At 38.6% G+C, this 22605-nt stretch overlaps 1 protein-coding gene across 1 annotated transcript in view; it reads right to left on the bottom strand.

Annotated features, from left to right (window-relative positions):
• Positions 1-22605, bottom strand: part of PLD5 (phospholipase D family member 5) — a gene marked incomplete at both ends in the record, with an annotated part of 465875 nt that overhangs the window by 322616 nt on the left and 120654 nt on the right. The gene's annotated exons all lie outside the window — the stretch shown is intronic.

Raw genomic sequence — 22605 nt, 5'->3', positions numbered from 1 at the left:
TTGGTTGGAGCATTTAACTCATTCACCTTTAAGGTAATTATTGATATGTGTGTTCCTATTACCATTTTCTTAATTGTTTTGGGTTTGTTTTTGTAGATCCTTCTCTTCTCTTGTGTTTCCCACTTAGAGAAATTCCTTTAGCATTTGCTGTAAAGCTGGTTTGGTGGTGCTGAATTCTCTAAGCTTTTGCTTGTCTGTAAAGCTTTTGATTTCTCCAGGAAATCTGAATGGGATCCTTGCCGAGTAGAGTAATCTTGGTTGTAGATTCTTCCCTTTCATCACTTTAAATATAACATGCCACTCCCTTCTGGCTTGTAGAGTTTCTGCTGAAAAATCAGCTGTTAACCTTATGGGAGTTCCCTTGCATGTTATTTGTTGTTTTTCCCTTGCTGCTTTTAATAATTTTTCTTTGTCTTTAATTTTTGCTAATTTGATTACTATGTGTTTCGGCATGTTTCTCCTTGGGTTTATCCTGTATGGGACTCACTGCACTTCCTGGACTTGGATGACTATTTCCTTACCATGTTAGGAAAGTTTTTGACTATAATCTCTTCAAATATTTTCTCTGGTCCTTTCTCTCTCTCTTCTTCTGGGACCCCTATAATGCGAATGTTGGTGCGTTTAATGTTGTCCCAGAGGTCTCTTAGGCTGTCTTCATTTCTTTTCATTCTTTATTCTTTATTCTGTTCCACAGCAGTGAATTCCACCATTCTGTCTTCCAGGTCACTTATCCGTTCTTCTGCCTCAGTTATTCTGCTACTGATTTCTTCTAGTGTAGTTTTCATTTTAGTTATTGTATTGTTCATCTCTGTTTGTTCTTTAATTCTTCTAGGTCTTTGTTAAACATTTGTTGCATCTTTTCGATCTTTACCTCCATTCTTTTTCTGAAGTCCTGGATCATCTTCACTATCATTATTCTGAATTCTTTTTCTGGAAGGTTGCCTATCTCCACTTCATTTAGTTGTTTTTCTGGGGTTTTATCTTGTTCCTTCATCTGGTACATAGCCCTCTGCCTTTTCATCTTGTCTATCTTTCTGTGAAAGTGGTTTTTGTTCCACAGGCTGCAGGATTGTAGTTCTTGCTTCTGCTGTCTGCCCTCTGGTGGATGAGGCTATCTACGAGGCTTGATGGGAGGGACTGGTGGTGGGTAGAGCTGATTGTTCATCTGGTGGGCAGAGCTCAGTAAAACTTTAATCCACTTGACTGTTGATGGGTGGGTCTGGGTTCCTTGCCTGTTGGTTGTTTGGCCTGAGGCAACCCAACACTGGAGCCTACCTGGGCTCTGTGTTGGGGCTAATGACAGACTCTGGGTGGGCTCATGCCAAGGAGTACTTCCCAGAACTTCTGCTGTCAGTGTCCTTGTCCCCATGATGAGCCATAGCCCCCCCTGCCCCGCCTCTGAAGGAGACCCTCCAATACTAGCAGGTAGGTCTGGTTCAGTCTCCCCTGGGTTCACTTTTCCTTCCCCTGGGTCCCGATGTGCACACTACTTTGTGTGTGCCCTCCAAGAGTGGAGTCTCTGTTTCCCTCAGTCCTGTCAAAGTCCTGCAATCACTTCCCACTAGGCTTCAAAGTCTGATTCTCTAGGAATTCCTCCTCCTTTTGCTGGACCCCCAGGTTGGGAAGCCTGATGTGGGGCTCAGAACCTTCACTCCAGTGGGTGGACTTCTGTGGTATAAGTGTTCTCCAGTCTGTGAGTCATCCACCCATTAGATATGGGATTGGATTTTACTGTGATTGCGCCCCTCCTACAGTCTCATTGTGGCTTCTCCTTTGTCTTTGGATGTGGGGTATCTTTTTTGGTGAGTTCCAGTGTCTTCCTGTCAATGATTGTCCAGCAGCTAGCTGTGATTCTGGTGTTCTCACAAGAGGGAATGAGAGCACGTCCTTTTACTCCACCATCTTGGTTCCTCTGCAGTATATAGGTTTTCATGGTAATATTAATCTTCCTTTTTCTGGGATAAAGACTAAGTATGCAATTGCTGGTCATATGGTAACTACATGTTTAGTTCATAAGAAACTATCAAACTGTTTTCTAGAAAGACTGAAGCATTTTACATTCCCACTGGCAATGTAGAGTGATCAAGTTTATCTGCATGCTCACATGGATATTTTGTTTTCACTACTTTTTATTTTAGACATTCTAATGGGTGTGTAGTGATTTCTTATTGGGATTTTTGCCCAGCCTTTTCTGAAACGCCTAACAAATGAGCCCTCTGAGTCCCCAAAAGAGCTCTTACTCTATATTAAGCTGGGATCTACCCTTCTGTCACTTCCCTGCACTGTTCCGCTCTCTGGAAGCCCACACCTGCTGTCTGTGACCACCGTTTTTAACCCCATCTTGGAAATGCTCTTTTTTTCTGTTGGCATTCTCAGTTATTTCAATTATTTCTCCAAAATTATGTTCTACAGGGCTTTTGTCATCATGATCTCTATTTTTCTTTAACTCAACAAATCTCACTTCTTGAGGTCCTCTTCCATGTAACAGACTCCATCTAGGTTTAGGGGTACATAGACAAGTGAGATAAGGTTCCATCTTTCAAGATGTTTATAATCTAGTAGTGGAATAGACATATAAACCACTCTGTACACTATACAATACAATAAATGTTACTGTACAATTAATATTAATGTTAATAATATAATTTAATAAAATAATAATTAGTATTATCACTATTGTTCATTGAAGACCAATATTCATGAAGATTAATTCCCACTCACAAGACTTAGAGTAAAATGAAAGATAACTTAATCAATATAATTTTAATAAAATGTGAGACTGTGGGGGCAGGGTTGGAGTGGGGGAAGGTTGTCAGGGAAGGGAAAGCCATGTGGAAGAAGTGATGCCTTAGGGTGGGGATATAGGAAGAGGCAGGCATTCCAGGCAAAGAGCCTAGCCTGATCAAAGGAGGGAGGTTTGAAGTAATCTGAAGCAATTTGGAGCACCTGATAGCCTACAAGTGGTATGAGACCACTGAAGTCTAACTCATGAGGGACAAACGGCAGAGAATGAGGTAGGAGAGTGAACAGGCAGGTCTTTTAAGACTTGTTAAGGAAACAGGATTTTGTCCTACAGATTATAGGGTATTAACTGGAGGGAGGGTGAGTCAGGTTGCTATTTGAAACAGATATCTTTGGTAGCTGTGAAGAAGGAGAAGCTGAGGGGAACAGGATTGTAAGTAGGAGTAAAGCTATTAAAATTGTCCAAATGAGACAGTCTTGGGGTAGCAACTACAGCACTGGAAGTAAGAAAGGAAAGGATGGGAAGGTTTTGAGAAATAATTAGGAGGCAAAAATATACAACTGCATGCTGTTTAAATGTGAGAAATGAGGAAAAGGGAGTTAAGATTAACAAGTAAATATGATCTAGGAAATGTAAAAGGGTTAAATTTACAATTGTTTAAAGGTTGCAGCTAGAGAAGAATGAAATTTTAGAACATAAGGTTAAAATTTGAGATTATTAAATCTAAAGAGCAATTGGATTCTGACCTTCATTCCTATGGAAAAATTCCAGATTGATAATTGTAGCCACATCTTCCTCCACTTTTCCCAGAGAAAAGACTCATATGGAAGCAAAAATAATATAGGTCAAGTATGTGAATAATTTTCAGTTAATAAGCATTGGAAAGGACTACTAAATTACAAATGCAAATTTAGGGTACAATAAAGGCTGCATCTCAGACCAGTTTGGGGAAAGGAAAAGTCTTTATAATAAGTTTTACTGGAATAACAAGAAAGTTACATAGCAAAATTTTTAAATTGGTTCTTTTCCTTACTGGATACACTAGTATAAATTCCAAATATATCAAAAATTTTGTTGTAAATAAACCATGTAAGAACTGGATGAAAATATGTGTGAATCCCTTATAATCTGGGAGTAGGAACAACTTTTCTAATAGTAACTCAAAATCCAGAGGAATAGGAAAATGATAGATGAATTTTAACTACATAAAATAATAATAATACACTATTGTTGGTAAAAGGTATCATAAGCCAAGTAAACAGACAAATGACAAATAGGGAAAATATTTGCTAATTGTATCACAGTTGAAAGATTAATGAAATAAAAAAGGAAAAAGTCTAATCACCTTATAGAAAAACAGGCTGGTGAAAACATAGTTCATGAGCAAAGAAATGCAAGTGTCTCCTCACCACGTGGAAAAAAACATTATGTTGAGTTGCACTCAACATAATAGAAATTGAAATTAGAACTACCCTGAGGTATACAGTTTTTTCACCTATTGGACTGGTAAAAATCTCGACATTCGGTGACATACTCTCTTGGTGAGGCTGAGAGAGCAGTCATTCCTATTGCTGCTGGCGGGAATGAAAAATGGTACAATTCCTATAGAGGAGAATTTGGCAGCATCCAACAAAATTTACATATGCATTTAGCCTTTCAACTCTTTAGTAGGGATTTAGTAATCCCTCTTCTAGGAACATGCCAAAGATTCACTGGTAAGAAAATACGAAAATATGAATGTAGTATGGACTCAGCAAAAGACTGGGAAGTCCATCAGCAGAGAACTAGTCCATTCAATTTTGGAACATTCACCCAATGGATATACCCTCTCTTTAATCAAAATTATTGACCACAGCCATCTCATCAAACATAATGCAGCTATAAAAAAAGAATTAAAAAAATGTAAGAATAAACCATAAACTTAAAGTTACTTATGGGAGAGGAAAGTTCCAGGATAGAGTGGTCAAGACTAGAAGTTAAGACTTCTTTGAAAATACCTTGTTTAGTGAATTTGACTTAGGATCCATGGAAATATTTACATAATTGTAAAGCAAAATTAAATTTTAAAAAGTAATGCCTAAACAATTAAAATAAACCAAAAGAAATTAACCTACATGTGTATACACTTGTATGACTACACTATGAATGACTATTACAAACCACAATTACTCTGTTTTTGTCTGTGCACCTCTAGAAGGATGCGTCCTAAGGACAAGTAGAGTTGCAGCTCTTAAACTTTAGGAACTGTATTGTTGTTTCCTGAGACTGCTTAGGGTATATTTGTCGGACAGAGCAAACAAGTAATTATGTAATATTCTAATTATATCATTCCTAGTATTATGGAGAACTGAGATTCTCAGTGTAAGATAAAGACAGATCCTATTTACATATGTGAAGGTTTCATTATACTCTTTCAATATACTTTTCTATCTATCATATACTTTGGTATATGTTTGAAATTTTCTATATAAAATGTTAAAAAAAGAAAAGAAAAGAAAAGAAAGGAAATAAGACCACAACACATGGAGGAAGTATAATTTCCTATAGGTGTATTAAGAAAAGGATTCAGGTAATGTTACCTGACACAGATTATGTAAATAGATCTTCCTATAAGAAAGCTGAAGGAAGGCTAGGATCTCTTAGTTTCATGAGTCTAAGATCAGTACAGTTGAAACTGCAAGAAGTCAAACAATTCAAGTAATAACATGAACCATAAAGGATGGAAAAATAAATATAATTACCCTATCAGAAATAGTTACTCTACCTTCTGCTGAAAAGAGCAACTTCTTGGTTCTTGGCCACTGACTGGTTGTAAACTGCTATTTTACTTTTTCTGATGGGTTAATAAGATCGATATCATTAAATTATTCTTGAGCTAGAGACAAATCTGAATCTATTTAGACAAGGTAATTTACACCTTTATTTAACAAGTTGAAACAAGTCAATAATGTATCCCCTTTCATTTCTAGGGAATAGCTTCCTAAAAGGACCCTTAATAAGCTACAGCTTTGGCAACCCTGAAACTAAACACCCTCTGCTGAATTAAGTGAACCAATTTATTTTTTTAAAAACACCACTGTTTTACTGTACAAACACAAAAATTCCATTTGTGGACAAAGGCATTGATTCAATAGATTCTCCTGATAATTTCTCTGGTGAACGGTTTGCTTTTGAAGCCAAAATGTCAGTCCCATTAGTACACATCAACTTCACATCAAGGTAGCACTCATGTATATTTGACCCTTGAAGGACATGGGTTTGAACTGCATGGGTCTACTTATATGTGGATTTTTTCTTCAATAATAAACACTACAGTACTACACGATCCACAGTTGGTTGAATCTGTGAACACATAAACACGGATACAGAGAAATGCAGATAATGGAGGGCTAACTTTAAGTTATATGCAGATTCTTGACTGCATGGGGGGGGGCCGTGCCCCTGACTCCCACATTGTTCAAGGATCAACTGTATATTCATTCATTCATCCATCCATTCGTTCATTCAATAAACACTTATTGAAGCCACTGTTATATGTCAGGCAGTGGATATACATATAGCAGCAAACAAAACAAGCAAACGTTTCTGCTCCCTTCATATGAGAGATGAGAAAGACAATTATCAAAAGTCAATAAAATACATAATATTTCATATGGCTGTAAGTGCAACCAGAGGGAAGAGTTGTAATTTTACAACATGACCAGGCAACAAGTTCAGGACATTGGTCCACAAGAGACCCCCCAGCATTAAGTAATATCAACAGTGAATATCTCCCAGAGATCTCCATCTCAATTATAAGACCCAGCTCCACTCAAAGACCAGCAAGCTACAGTGCTGGATACCCTATGCCAAAAAACTAGCAAGACATGAACACAAACCCACCATTAGCAGAGAGGCTGCCTAAAATCATAATAAGGCCACAAACACCCCAAAACACACCACCAGACCTGTAAACCAGAAAGACAAGATCCAGCCTCATCCACCAGAACACAGGCACTAGTCCCCTCCACCAGGAAGCCTACACAACCCACTGAAACAACCTTAGCGACTGGGGGCAGACACCAAAAACAACGGGAGCTACGAACCTGCAGCCTGGGAAAAGGAGACCCCAAACACAGTAAGTTAAGCAAAATGAGAAGACAGAGAAACACACGGCAGATGAAGGAGCAAGGCAAAAACCCACCAGACCTAACAAATGAAGAGGAAATAGGCAATCTACCTAAAAAAGAATTCAGAGTAATGATACTAAAGATGATCCAAAATCTTGGAAATAGAATGCAGAAAATACAAGAAACGTTTAACAAGGAACTAGAAGAACTAAACAGCAAACAAACAGTGATGAACAACAAAATAAACAAAATTAAAAATTCTCTAGAAGGGATCATTAGCAGAATAACTGAGGTACAAGAATGTATAAGTGACCTGGAAGACGAAAGAGTGGAAATAACTACTGCAGAGCAGAATAAAGAAAAAAGAATGAAAAGAATTGAGGACAATCTCAGAGACCTCTGGGACAACTTTAACAAGCAAACATTCGAAATATAGGGGTCCCAGAAGAAGAAGAGAAAAAGAAAGGGACTGAGAAAATACTTGGAGACATTTTAGTTGAAAATTTACCTAATATGGGAAAGGAAATAGTTAATCAAGTCCAGGAAGCACAGAGAGTGCCATACAGGATAAACAAAGGAGAAACACACCAAGACACATATTAATCAAACCATCAAAAATTAAATACAAAGAAAAAATATAAAAAGCAGCAAGGGAAAAACAACAAATAACGTACAAGGGAATCCCCATAAGGTTAACAGCTGATCTTTCAGCAGAAACTCTGCAAGCCAGAAGGGAGTGGCAGGACATATTTAAAGTGATGAAGGGGAAAAACCTAAAACCAAGATTACACTACCCAGCAAGGATCTCATTCACATTTGGAGAAATTAAAACCTTTACAAACAAGAAAAAGCTAAGAGAATTCAGCAACCAACCCAGGTTTACAACAAATGTTAAAGGGACTTCTCTAGGCAAGAAACACAAGAGAAGAAAAAGACCTACAATAACAAACCCAAAATAATTAAGAAAATGGTAATAGGAACATACCTATCAATAATTACCTTAAGTGTAAATGGATTAAAGGCTCCAATGAAAAGACATACACTGGCTGAATGGATACAAAAACAACACCTGTATATATGCTGTCTACAAGGGACCTACTTCAGACCTAGGGACACATACAGACTGAAAGTGAGGGGATGGAAAAAGATATCCCATGCAAATGGAAATCAAAAGGAAGCTGGAGTAGCAATTCTCCTATCAGACAAAATAGACTTTAAAATAAAGACTATTACAGGAGACAAAGAAAGACACTACATAAAGATCAAGGGATCAATCCAAGAGGAAGATATAACAATTGTAAATATTTAGGCACCCAACATAGGAGCACCTCAATACATAAGGTAAATACTAACAGCCGGAAAAGGGGAAATCGACAGTAACACAATCATAGTAGGGGACTTTAACACCCACTTTCACCAATGGACAGATCATCCAAAATGAAAATAAATAAGGAAACACAACCTTTAAATAATACATTAAAAAAGATGGACTTAATTGATATTTATAGGACATTCAATCCAAAAACAACAGAATACACATTCTTCTCAAGTTCTCATGGAACACTCTCCAGGATAGATCATATCTTGAGTCACAAATCAAGCCTTGGTAAATTTAAGAAAACTGAAACCATATGAAGTATCTTTTCTGACCACAACGCTATGAGACTAGATATCAATTACAGGGAAAAATCAGTAAAAAATACAAATACATGGAGGCTAAACAATACACTAATTAATAACCAAGAGATCACTGAAATTATCAAAGAGCAAATCAAAAAATACCTAGAAACAAATGACAATGAAAACACGATGACTCAAAACCTAACGGATGAAGCAAAAGCAGTTCTAAGAGGGAAGTTTATAGCAATACAATCCTACCTTAAGAAACAAGAAACATCTGAAATAAACAACCTATCCTTACACCTAAAGCAATTACAGGAAGAAGAACAACAACAAAAAAAACAAATTTAGCAAAAGGAAAGAAATCATTAAGATCAGATCAGAAATAAATTAAAAAGAAATGAAGGAAACGATAGCAAAGATCAATAACACTAAAAACGGATTCTTTGAGAAGATAAACAAAATTGACAAACCATTAGCCAGACTCATCAAGAAAAAAAGGGAGAAGACTCAAATCAATAGAATTAGAAATCAAAAAGGAGAAGTAACAACTGACACTGCAGAAATACAAAGATCATGAGAGATTACTACAAGCAGCTATATGCCAATAAAATGGACAACCTGGAAGAAATGGACAAATTCTTAGAAATGCACAACCTTCCGAGACGGAACCAGGAACAAATACAAAATATGAACAGACCAATCACAAGCACTGAAATTGAAACTGTGATTAAAAATCTTCCAACAAACAAAAGCCCAGGACCAGATGGCTTCACAGCCGAATTCTATCAAACATTTAGAAAAGAGATAACACCTATCCTTCTCAAACTCTTCCAAAATAAAGTAGAGGGAGGAACACTTCCAAACTCATTATAAGGGGCCACCATCACCTTGATACCAAAACCAGACAAAGATGTCACAAAGAAAGAAAACTACAGGCCAATATCACTGATGAACATAGATGCAAAAATCCTCAACAAAATCTAGCAAACAGAATCTAACAGCACTTTGAAAGGATCATACACCATGATCAAATGGGGTTTATCCCAGGAGCACAAGGATTCTTCAATATACACAAATCTATCAATGTGATACACCAAATTACATATTGAAGGAGAAAAACCATATGATCATCTCAATAGATACAGAGAAATCTTTTGACAAAATTCAACACCCATTTATGATAAAAACCCTCCAGAAAGTAGGCACAGAGGGAACTTACCTCAACATTATAAAGGCCATATATGACAAACGCACAGCCAACATCGTCCTAAATGGTGAAAAATTTAAACCATTTCAACTAAGATCAGGAACAAGACAACATTGCCCACTCTCAGCACTATTATTCAACATAGTTTTGGAAGTTTCAGCCACAGCAATCAGAGAAGAAAACAGAAATAAAAGGAATCCAAATCAGCAAAGAAGAAGTAAGGCTGTCACTGTTTGCAGATGACATGATACTATACATAGAGAATCCTAAAGATACTACCAGAAAAGAAGAAGTAAGGCTGTCACTGTTTGCAGATGACATGATACTATACATAGAGAATCCTAAAGATACTACCAGAAAACAACTAGAGCTAATCAATGAATTTGGCAAAGTATCAGAACACAAAATTAATGCACAGAAATCTCTAGTATTCTTACACTCTAATGATGAAAAATCTGAAAGTGAAATTAAGAAAACACTCCTGTTTTCCATTGCAACAAAAAGAATAAAATATCTAGGAATAAACCTTCCTAAGGAGACAAAGAGCTGTATGCAGAAAATTATAAGATACTGATGAAAGTAATTAAAGGTGATACAAATAGATGGAGGGATATACCATGTTCTTGGATTGGAAGAATCAAAATTGTGAAAATGACTCTACTGCGCAAAGCAATCTACAGATTCAATGCAGTCCCTACCAAACTACCAGTGGCATTTTTCACAGAACTAGAAGAAAACACTTCATAATTTGTATGGAAACACAAAAGACCCCGAACAGCCAAAGCAATCTTGAGAAAGAAAAACGGAGCTGGAGCAATCAGGCTCCCTGACTTCAGACTCTACTACAAAGCTACAGTAATCAAGACAGTATGGTACTGGTACAAAAACAGAAATATAGATCAATGGAACAGGATAGAGAGCCCAGAGATACACCCATGCACATATGGTCACCTTATCTTTCATAAAGGAGGCAAGAATATACAGTGGAGAAAAGACAGCCTCTTCAATAATTGGTGCTGGGAAAACTGGACAGGTATATGTAAAAGTATGAAATTAGAACACTCCCTAACACCATACACAAAAATAAACTCAAAATGGATTAAAGACCTAAATGTAAGGCCAGATACTATCAAACTCTTAGAGGGAAACATAGGCAGAACACTCTATGGCATAAGTCACAGCAAGATCCTTTTTGACACACCTCCTAGAGAAATGGAAATAAAAACAAAAATAAACAAATAGGACCTAATGAAACTTATAAGCTTTTGCACAGCAAAGGAAACCATAAACAAAATGAAAAGACAGCCCTCGGAATGGGAGATATATTTGCAAATGAAGCAACTGACAAAGGATTAATCTCCAAAATTTACAAGCAGCTCATGCAGCTCAATAACAAAAAAACAAACAACCCAATCCAAAAATGGGCAGAAGACCTAAATAGACATTTCTCCTAAGAAGCTTTACAGATTTCCAACAAGCACATGAAAGAATGCTCAACATCACTAATCATTAGAGAAATGCAAATCAAAACTACAATGAGATATCATCTCACACCAGTCAGAATGGCCATCATCAAAAAATCTACAAACAATAAATGCTGGAAAGGGTGTGGAGAAAAGGGAACCCTCTTGCACTGTTGGTGGGAATGTAAATTGATACAGCCACTGTGGAGAACAGCATAGAGGTTCCTTAAAAAACTAAAAATCAAACTACCATATGACCCAGCAATCCCACTACTGGCTATACACCCTGAGAAAACCATAATTCAAAAAGAGTCATGTACCATTATGTTCATTGCAGCACTATTTACAATAGCCAGGACACGGAAGCAACCTAAGTGTCCATCGACAGAGGAGTGGATAAAGAAGATGTAGCACATATATACAATGGAATATTACTTAGCCATAAAAAGAAACGAAATTGAGTTATTTGTAGTGAGGTGTATGGACCTAGAGTCTGTCATACAGAGTGAAGTCAGTCAGAAAGAGAAAAACGAATACCATATGCTAACACATATATATGGAAGCTAAAAAAAAAAAAAAGAAAAATGGTCGTGAAGAACCTAGGAGCAAGACGGGAATAAAGACGCAGACCTAATAGAGAATGGCCTTGAGGATATGGGGAGGGGGAAGGGTAAGCTGGGACAAAGTGAGAGAGTGGCGTGGACATATATACACTACCAAATGTAAAACAGATAGCTAGTGGGAAGCAGTCGCATAGCACAGGGAGATCAGCTAGGTGATTTGTGACCACCTAGAGAGGTGGGAGAGAGAGTGGGAGGGAAGGAGACGCAAGACAGAAGAGATATGGATATATATATATATATATGTATGTATAACTGATTCACTTTGTTATAAAGCAGAGACTAACACACCATTGTAAAGGAATTATACTCCAATAAAGATGTTAAAAAAAAAATGATGGCTTTGCAAAGCTCACTAAGATGTAACACAGGTGTAAAGACCTCAAGCAGGTGAGGAAGTTAGCCATGGTGTTAATCTGGAGGAGTAACATTCAAGGCAGAGGGAAGGCATAAACTATAGGTTGTGGGAATATTTCTGGCATTTTTGTGGAAGAAGGAGGCCAGTTGGGGTGAGGGGGCGGGAAATGAGGGGTGGAACAAGAGAAGGAGCATTAGGAAAAAGATCAGCAAGGTAATGAGAGGCCACATCCTGGAGGCCATTATTAAGAACTTCAGCTTTACTCTGAGGGAAATGAGAAACCAACCACTGAAGGACTGTTGGTAGAAGAATGACGTGGTCTAAACTAGTCACCACTCAAAAGGACACTTGGTGAGAACAGCCTTGGGGGACAAGGGCAGACACAAAGAGCTTTTGCCACAGTACAGAGGAGAAACGGGATGCAGCTTATTCATGTTGAGATGTAGCACTGGAAGTGGTGAAAATGGTCAGATTCTGAATATATTGATATTTTGAAAATAGATTCTATAGTATTTGTTTACAGACTTAAATCTATAATTTGAGATAAACACAATCAAGAATAACTCTAAATTTTTGGCCCGAGAAACTGGAAGGATGGAAATGCCATTAAAGAGATGGGAATTACTACAGGAAAACCTAATTTGAGGAAGAAGATTAGGAGTTTTGTCCTGGATGTGTTAGGGCTGAGACACCCATTAGACATACAAATCAAGCATCAAATAGACAGTTGGATGTGAATCTGAAGTTCAGGACAAGGTCTAAGCTAAAGATGTAAATGTCAGAGTCATCAGTGTGTGAACAGCATTTACAGAGAAGATTTTGGATGGGATCACGGAGGCAATGAGCATTGAGAGAAAAAGAATGTACTCTGGGGCACTTCAGTATTTTGCTGTCAGCAATATGAGATGAGTCAGCAAAGGAGACCACATAAAAGCCAGGTGAGTGAGGTATCTTGAAAACTCAGGAAAGACAGTGCTTTGCGGAGGAGAGGGTGATTTACCATATCAAATTCAAATGCTGTTGATATATTGAGTAAAGTGTTAACTGACAACTGTGAGGTCTTTCTTGGTCATTGACAACTGAACGTGACGCTCTTTAAACATTTACCCCACATCACACCCTGTAGTGCCCTCCATCCAGCAAAACCCATGCTGTGTCTGATGCTATGGCCACATGCTCTTGACTGAGGATCCATGGAGGTGTTCTTAATCCCAGAGTCATGTGGCAAAACCAGCACCAAGCTGGAATTGTCTCCAAATAAAAAGATTCACTGTGATCTGGATATTATCTTAAGAACCAGTATTTTAGTTCCCTAGATGGAACTTGATGCAGGTCCTCCTTCCTTTCAATGAGTGAGACTTCACACAAACATGTGGGTACCACAGCAGAGGTACCACTCAGGCAAGCTTTAATGCCACCACCTATGGTCCTGAGATACAGGGGGGAAGAAAGGGACACCCTATAACCAAAGAGATTAATTAGAACCTCACCCCTCCAGGCAGGGTTTGGCTCATGTGCACTGTGAAGATGGGTGGCTGGGGTATTCTCAAAGCCTGTGGGACTTTCCTCATGCCCTGAAGAAGGACATAGAGGACATAAAAGTCATGGAAAGGATAAAGGTGAATGACTCGTGGTCTCAAGCTATCTTAGGAACAAGCCATTTCACAGTGCAAGTTGAGTGGGGTCCTGAATTTTATTACAAGCAGCCAGAAATACAGAGCTCAGGCTGCCCAAGTACAAAATATTTCATCATCCCTTTAAAAATATAAAGTGAAAAGCTAACCACACTCCTACGTTTCAAACACAGCACTGGTGCCTCAGTTCACACCACTGTATCAGAACAGAATTGCATCAGCCAGATTTTTACCCAAGGCTTATAGGCTTCAACTACTTTAAGGGTTCTCACAACAAAATAAAGTACCATTAAAAGGTGTCATTTGCTCAGGGAGCCCCAACCCAGATAGCAGACTGTTTCAGGGACTCTTACAAAACTCTTCACTAAACTTTATTAAATCTAGGACTCCTACTGCAGAAAGATCTTCTAGCGCTTCTACAATAGTTGCGAATATTATATTGATCACTTGCAATGAGCCAGGCACCATTTCAAACGGCTTATGTGCATTATCGCATTAATGTCCACAAAGCCTTTATGAGTGGACACATCATATGGATGAGAAAACTGAGATCGAATAAGATTAAGTTACTTGACCAACCTCTTATAATTACTAAGCACTAGAGTCAGGATCCATACCCATGCACTGAGACTTCAGTCAACATGTTACATACAATCATTTCCTGGGATGATTTCTCGTGGTCAAAGTCTCTTGCAGCCCCAAACTCCACAACCAGGTTATAGAGTTCTGATGTTATGCAACTTTCTACTCCTATGTCATTACTAAACTTTCTTTAGATACTAAAAATAATATCTTTAAGCATACATATCCTAATAATACTCCCCTAAAGTTTACTTCTGCACCTACTTCTTATGATGCAACTGGATGGAAACTTTAACTCATTTTATAATTTCTTCTCCTATGTAAGTATAACTATTTCAGCATTGGAAGGAGTGACATATACATTTGAATTCTCCAATTTCCCTATCTTTCTACTTCTGCTTTCCTGGGCCTCATCTCATACTTACATCTTCCAGTCAGTGCTTCTGTGCCAAAATGATCATAATGGTATATATCTCAGTGGTTTATTATGATGTGGACCATCAGAACTGTGAAAGTTCTCAGCATTCTAATACTTGATCTTTAAAAAAATGCATGTCAATTTTGATTCTATAATTTATTCATAGTTATTTTAGTATTAAAGAAGAGATTTTAAATTACTTAATTTTAACCTGAATGTGAATAATGACCATGCGTTTTTGCTCTTTATTATAACACCAATGCCTAGGCATGTCCTAAAAATTTATTGAAAAAAAACAAGTAAATAACTGGTGTTTCAGGCTGCAGCCTGGGTTTGGGTCTACTACAAGCATCTTCTGATTCTGGGATCAAGGTTGAAAGAACATATGCTGTCCAGATAAGGCTTCATATGGCAAAAAGTACAGGGGCACTGGAGGCTGATCTAAACTTGGTAATCACAATTAATGCTTCTATGACACACACTACTGAGGTTCCATTTGCTGAAGCAAATCACATGGCCAGGCCTGACCACAGGATGTAAGAGATCACAGGGCAAGGAGTGAGGAAATATAAACAATCATGCATTCCCTGCATACTATGTAAATGTAATCTGGGAGGACTTCTGCAAACTCTGGGGGAAGCTTCTAGAAGGCAATGATCTGGAGGATTCAGTGTCACTCAATTGCAAGTTTCCTCAAAGGTCATTTGTACATAATTTTGTTGATGTTGCTTTCAGTAAATTTAAATATATTCAGAATGTGTTAAAGGATTTCAGCTTTAAGGAAAACAAGACACATCTTCTGAGAAAATGAAGAATCCTAATGAAATGCAAATATTTTCTTCAGCGAGTGCTTTAACAGTTTGGATTTGGGTGATACCACATTTTCCTAAAGCATACCCTATCCTGTCTTTAAAAGTGCAATCAAATTCAACTAAAGAGAGGGGATGCAAAGTAACTGATTCAAAAGCTTCACCATCAACAGATTCTCACACCCTATTCTAATTCAGGCTGGTTCTAGAAGGTCCTCATTTTTCGGTCAGCTTCCTAAGTATTCTTAGGGGAAAGTCTGTCCCTTTTTGCTAGAGACACTTAGTTTTCATGCAAGGCACAAGTCCTGTCCCAGATAAATGGAAAGCACTAAATATACATGTTCTGCTCCCTACATATTTTCCATGGAGAAGGAAGGTAGGAGAGAAAGAGCATGCATAGAAAGAGAACATCTGCTACAAAGCAAACTGCCAAATTCATGGCAAGAAACGCTTGGCTGGTGCATTCCATGTGTCAGGTTCATCTTCCTGTGACAGGGAAGAGAATATGCAGCTCATGACTAGACAAAATAAAAAAAAAAATTTATAAATGTGGATAAGCATTGAAAATTATTATAAGGTAAATTTCCTAGTAATGGCAGGATTTTCACAGGGTACTCCAAACAGAGAAATATAAATTTATATAATACATAAATTATATATAATATATATAATTTATAGTACAAATTAATAATATATAATTTTCTTTAAATAGTAACCTCGGTATTTCACCAGGTAATAGTGTAATTTATTCAGGAAAACTGGAATTGAGGTTTTCTGAAAATTACCTTACATTCTTGGAAATGTTTCTGTAATGACAGATAATAGTTGGACACCTGGCATCCATAGAACAGGACTGAGAATACCGTTTTGGGGGTATAATGTTGGCTATAGACAATCTCAGAATAAAAAAATTACTCCAGTTTCTGCCTTTCTGTACTAAGCACTTTGGGCAAAGAGAAGTAAAAGCTGAAGTTTGTGTCCAAAATAAGGTGACAATCTACAAAGGCAGATAAAACATTTCAAAACAATTAGTAACCAAGAGTATCTGTGAAAGGCTAAAATATTCATCAACAGCAAATCAAAACTAAGAAAGTAGAAAAACAAAGAGTGGCTGTACATGGCAGACAATAAGTGCAAATGTATCAGAAAAACCAGAGATGAAAAATGTGTTCTAGAGGAGAAGAGCCATGTGATGAGCTTGAAGGTGATATGGAGTACAGAGATAAAAGTAGTGTGGGGGCTTCCCTGGTGGCACAGTGGTTGAGAGTCTGCCTGCCGATGCAGGGGACATGGGTTCGTGCCCCAGTCCGGGAAGATCCCACATGCCGTGGCGCGGCTGGACCCTTGAGCCATGGCCACTGAGCCTGCGCGTCCAGAGCCTGTGCTCCACAACAGTGAGAGGCCTGCGTACCGCAAAAAAAAAAAAAAAAAAAAAAAAAAAAGTGGTGTGGGATTGAAGGGCAGGAAGGGAGGACATATCTGCCCTCTTCAGACCTGGGAGGGATAGCATGGCAAAATGTCTGAGTGACCAGATGTACCCTACAACACTTTAAACTCAGACACTCAACACTAACGGGTGACCTTGGACAAGTCATTTAGACTATTTGTTCCTCAGTTTCCTAAACTATAAAGTGGAAATAAACCCATTAGCCATCTCACCAGGTGATTATATCAACAATACACTGTATGTAAATGCCTTATCAGAAATCCAGCCCTCACACACTGACATTCCTACTATTTCTTAGAATGCTAGGTTCCATGAGGAGGACACTGTCATGTTTGCGGCTCCACCCCCACGGCCTAGCAGAGTGCCCAGTACGTAACAAGAGTTCAACAAATATCGATTAAATGGAGCCAGAAAAAGGTACTCTATCACACAAGTGAAATTGTTTCTTCTTCCACTTCCATCATTGACAGCACAGTCCTCTTCTCACTTTTTCCTGGGTGAACTGAGCTTATCCCATGAGTTCAAAGACCTGGTATTCAGATGACCCAGGACACTTCTCTACCATGAATTACAGATTTAATTTCCAAATGTTTCCAGAACATCTCCTCCAGTCACCTCAAATTTCATGTGTAAACCTGAGGTCATTATCCCACCTTCTCTTTTTCCAAAACTTATTCCAAATGTCTGCTCATTCATGGGAAAAATTCAGAATGACCCTGGACTCTTCTTGCTCCCTGACACTTCAAATCCACTGGGACATGAAATCCTGAATTTTCACCAGAGAAATTTCTCTCAAATTGGGAACCCTCTCTTAGACCCACTGCATTGCCTTAGTTTAGAGACTAGAATTGCTAATAACTTTTCAAAAGTTATAGAATAAGCTTATTGCTTCAGGATATTGGTATAGCAGTTCACAGACATCTCTTTTTTTGATCTCTATAGGAATAAAAACTTCACATAGCAAGATGTTTAATATTTTAAAATAACTAAATGTAGGCAAATCTATTCCATTTAAAACTAATGAAATGCAATTAAGGAAAACAACAAAACACATACATTTTTGTAGCTTACACAGATCTATTCTTGGATTATGAGGGCAGAGACTAACTGTTGACCAAACCTATTTCCTCTTCTGCTTGGGAACACCATTTGGATACATTTCCCAAGCAGAAGAGGTAGTTAGTTGTGCCCACGTGCCTGAGTTCTAGCCAATGGGATGTGAAGAGAACTGACGGGGATGCACCACTTTCCCTGCATGACCAGCCTTGCTTTTTACCCTTCCAGGGCTTGATGCAGTTTAAGTACCTTGGAAACAATATGTTAGAGGAGACAGAGCAACAAGATGGAAAGAGCCTGGGTCCTTGAATCACTGCTCAGAGGGAAGCTACTTGCCAATCAGGAAACTCACCTTGAACTTCAGTTAAGCAAGAAATAAACTTTTCTGTGAATCTGTAATTGGTTCAATATAATAAATTTTTAAAAAAATTTACATCATATTTCAGCATGATAATAAATTAACTTCAGGAAGAAAAAAGGAACTAAACTTCTACTCTTTAAATCACTGAGATTTTGACTTTTGTCTGTTACAAGAGCTAGAATTTCTTTAATTAACACATAATTACAGGGGGGAGCTTCAAGATGGTGGAAGAGTAAGACACGGAGATCACCTCCCTCCCCACAAATACATCAGAAATACATCTACATGTGGAACAGCTCCTACACAACACCTACTGAACGCTGGCAGAAGACCTCAGACCTCCCAAAAGGCAAGAAACTCTCCACATACCTGGGCAAGGCAAAAGAAAAAAGAAAAAAACAGAGACAAAAGAATAGGGACGGGACCTGCACCAGTGGGAGGGAACTGTGAAGGAGGAAACGATTCCACACACTAGGAAGCCCCTTCACGGGCAGAGACTGAGGGTGGAGGAGGGGGAACACTCTAGAGCCACTGAGGAGAGCTCAGCAACAGGGGTGCAGAGAGGGTAAAGCAGAGAGATTCCCGCACACAGGATCAGTGCTGACCAGCATTCACCAGCAAAAGACGTTTGTCTGCTCACCCGCCAGAGCAGGCAGGGGCTGGGAGTTGAGGCTTGGGCTTCAGAGGTCGGATCCCAGATCCCAGGGAGATGACTGGGGTTGGCTGCATGAACACAGCCTGAAGGGGGCTAGTGCGCCACGGCTAGCTGTGAGGGAGTCTGGGAAAAGGTCTGGAGATGTGGAAGAGGCAAGAGACTTTTTCTTGACTCTTTATTTCCTGGTGCAAGAGGAGAGGGGATTAAGAGCGCCGCTTAAAGGAGCTCCAGAGATGGGCGCAAGCTGCGGCTATCAGTGTGGACACCAGAGACGGGCATGGGACGCTAAGGCTGCTGTGGTGGCCACCAAGAAGCCTGTGTGCAAGCGCAGGTCACTCTCCACACTGCCCCTCCTGTGAAGCCCACCACTGCCAGGGTCCTGTGATCCAGGGACAACTTCCCCGGGAGAACGCACGACGCACCTCAGGCTGGTGCAACGTCATAATGGCCTCTGCCGGAGGCTCGCATCTGTACCCCTCCCTCCCCACAACCTAAGTGAGCCAGAGCCCCTGAATCAGCTGCTCCTTTAACCCCGTCCTCTCTGAGCGAAGAACAGACGCCCTCAGGCGACCTCAGGCAGAGGGGGGGCCAAATCCAAAGCTGAACCCCAGGAGCTGTGCGAACAAAGAAGAGAAAGGGACATTTCTCCCAGCAGCCTCAGTAGCAGAGGATTAAACCTCCACTATCAACCTGATGTACCCTGCATCTGTGGAATACCTGAATAGACAAAGAATCATCACAAATTGAGGAGGTGGAATATAGGAGCAAAGATATATATATATATTTTTTCCCTTTTTATCTTTTTGTGAGTGTGTATGTGAATGCTTGTGTGTGTGATTTTGCCTGTATAGCTTTGCTTTTACCACTTGTCCTAGGGGTCTGTCTGTCCATTTTTTTTCTTAGTTTTTTGTTTGTTTGTTTGTTTACTTTAAAAAAAATTTTCTTAATTATTTTTTATTTTAATAACAATTTTATTTTATTTTATTTTATTTATCTTTACTCTCTTTCTTCCTTTCTTTCTTCCTCCCTTGCTCCCATTCTTTCTTTCTCTTTCTTTATCTCTTTCTTTCTTTCTTCTTCTTTCTTTTTCTCCCTTTTATTCAGAGCTGTGTGGATGAAAGGCTCTTGGTGCTCCAGCCAGGCGTCAGGGCTGTGCCTCTGAGGTGGGGGAGCCAAGTTCAGGACACTGTTCCACAAGAGACCTCCCAGCTCCAAGTAATATCAAACGGCGAACATCTCCCAGAGATATCCATCTCAATGCCAAGACCCAGCTTCACTCAAAGACCAGCAAGCTACAGTGCTGGACACCCTATGCCAAACAACTAGCAAGACAGGAATACAACCCCAACCATTAGCAGAGAGGCTGCCTAATATCATAATAAGGCCACAGACACCCCAAAACACACCACCAGACGTGGACCTGTCCACCAGAAAGACAAGATCCAGCCTCATCCACCAGAACACAGGCACTAGTCCCCTCCATCAGGAAGCCTACACAACCCACTGAACCAACCTTAGCCACTGGGACAGAGACCAAAAACAATGGGAACTACGAACCTGCAGCCTGCAAAAAGGAGACCCCAAACACAGTAAATTAAGCAAAATGAGAAGATAGAGAAACACACAGCAGATGAAGGAGCAAGGCAAAACCCCACAAAACCTAAAAAATGAAGAGAAAATAGGGAGTCTACCTGAAAAAGAATTCAGAATAATGATAGTAAAGATGATCCAAAATCTTGGAAATAAAATGGAGAAAATACAAGAAAAGTTTAACAAGGACCTAGAAGAACTAAAGAGCAAACAAACAGTGATGAACAACACAATAAATGAAATTTAAAATTCTCTAGAAGGGATGAATAGCAGAATAAATGAGGCAGAAAAACAGATAAGTGACCTGGAAGATAAAATAGTGGAAATAACTGCTGCAGAGCAGAATAAAGAAAAAAGAATAAAAAGAATTGAGGACAGTCTCAGACCCCACTGGGACAACATTAAACACACCAACATTCAAATTACAGGGGTCCCAGAAGAAGAAGAGAAAAAGAAAGGGACTGAGAAAATATTTGAAGAGATTTTAGTTGAAAACTTCCCTAATATGGGAAAGGAAATAGTTAATCAAGTCCAGGAAGCACAGAGAGCCCCTTACAGGATAAATCCAAGGAGAAACAAACCAAGACACATATTAATCAAACCATCAAATATTAAATGCAAAGAAAAAAATATTAAAAGCAGCAAGGGAAAAACAACAAATAACACATGAGGGAATCCCAATCAGGTTAACAGCTGAACTTTCAGCAGAAACTCTGCAAGCCAGAAGGGTGTGGCCAGACATATTTAAAGTGATGAAGGAGAAATACCTACAACCAGGATTACTCTACACAGCAAGGATCTCATTCAGATTTGATAGAGAAATTAAAACTTTTACAGACAAGCAAAAGCTAACAGAATTCAGCACCACCAAACCAGCTTTACAACAAATGCTAAAGGAACTTCTCTAGGCAGGAAACACAAGAGAAAGAAAAGACCTAAAATAACAAACCCAAAACAATTAAGAAAATGGGAATAGGAATATACATATCAATAATTACCTTAAATATAAATGGACTAAATGCTCCAACCAAAAGACAAAGACTGGCTGAATGGATACAAAAACAAGACCCGTATATATGCTGTCTACAAGAGATCCACTTCAGACCTAGGGACACATACAGACTGAAAGTGAGGGGATGGAAAAAGAAATTCCATGCAAATGGAAATCAAAAGAAAGCTGGGGTAACAATTCTCATATCAGACACAATGACTTTAAAATAAAGACTATTAAAAGAGACAAAGAAGGACACTACATACATAATGATTAAGCGATCGATCTAAGAAGATATAACAATTGTAAATATGTACGCACCCAACATAGGAGCACATCAATACATAAGGCAAATACTAACAGCCATAAAAGGGGAAATTGACTGGAACACAACCATAGTACGGGACTTTAACACCCCACTTTCACCAATGGACAGATTATCCAAAATGAAAATAAATAAGAAAACACAAGCTTTAAATGCTACATTAAACAAGACGGATTTAATTGATATTTATAGGACGTTGCATCCAAAACAACAGAATACACATTCTTCTCAAGTTCTCATGGAACACTCTCCAGGATAGATCATATCTTGGGTCACAAATCAAGTCTTGGTAAATTTAAGAAAATTGAAATCGTATCCAGTATCTTTTCTGACCACAACACTATGAGACTAGATATCAATTACAGGAAAACATCGGTAAAAAATACAAACTCAGGGAGGATAAACAATATACTACTTAATAACTAAGAGAACACTGAAGAAATCAAAGAGGAAATCAAAAATTACCTAGAAACAAATGACAATGAAAACAGGACAACCCAAAACCTATGGGATGCAGCAAAAGCAGTTCTAAGAGGGAAGTTTATAGCAATACAATCCTACCTTAAGAAACATAAACATCTCAAATGAGACGTATCCTTACACCTAAAGAAATT

This window comes from Mesoplodon mirus, assembly GCF_964341445.2.
Source record: "Mesoplodon mirus genome assembly, chromosome: 3".
NCBI lineage: Eukaryota > Metazoa > Chordata > Mammalia > Artiodactyla > Ziphiidae > Mesoplodon > Mesoplodon mirus.
The sequence above is the reverse complement of the archived record's forward strand: the minus strand, read 5'-3'. Positions and strand labels throughout refer to the sequence as shown.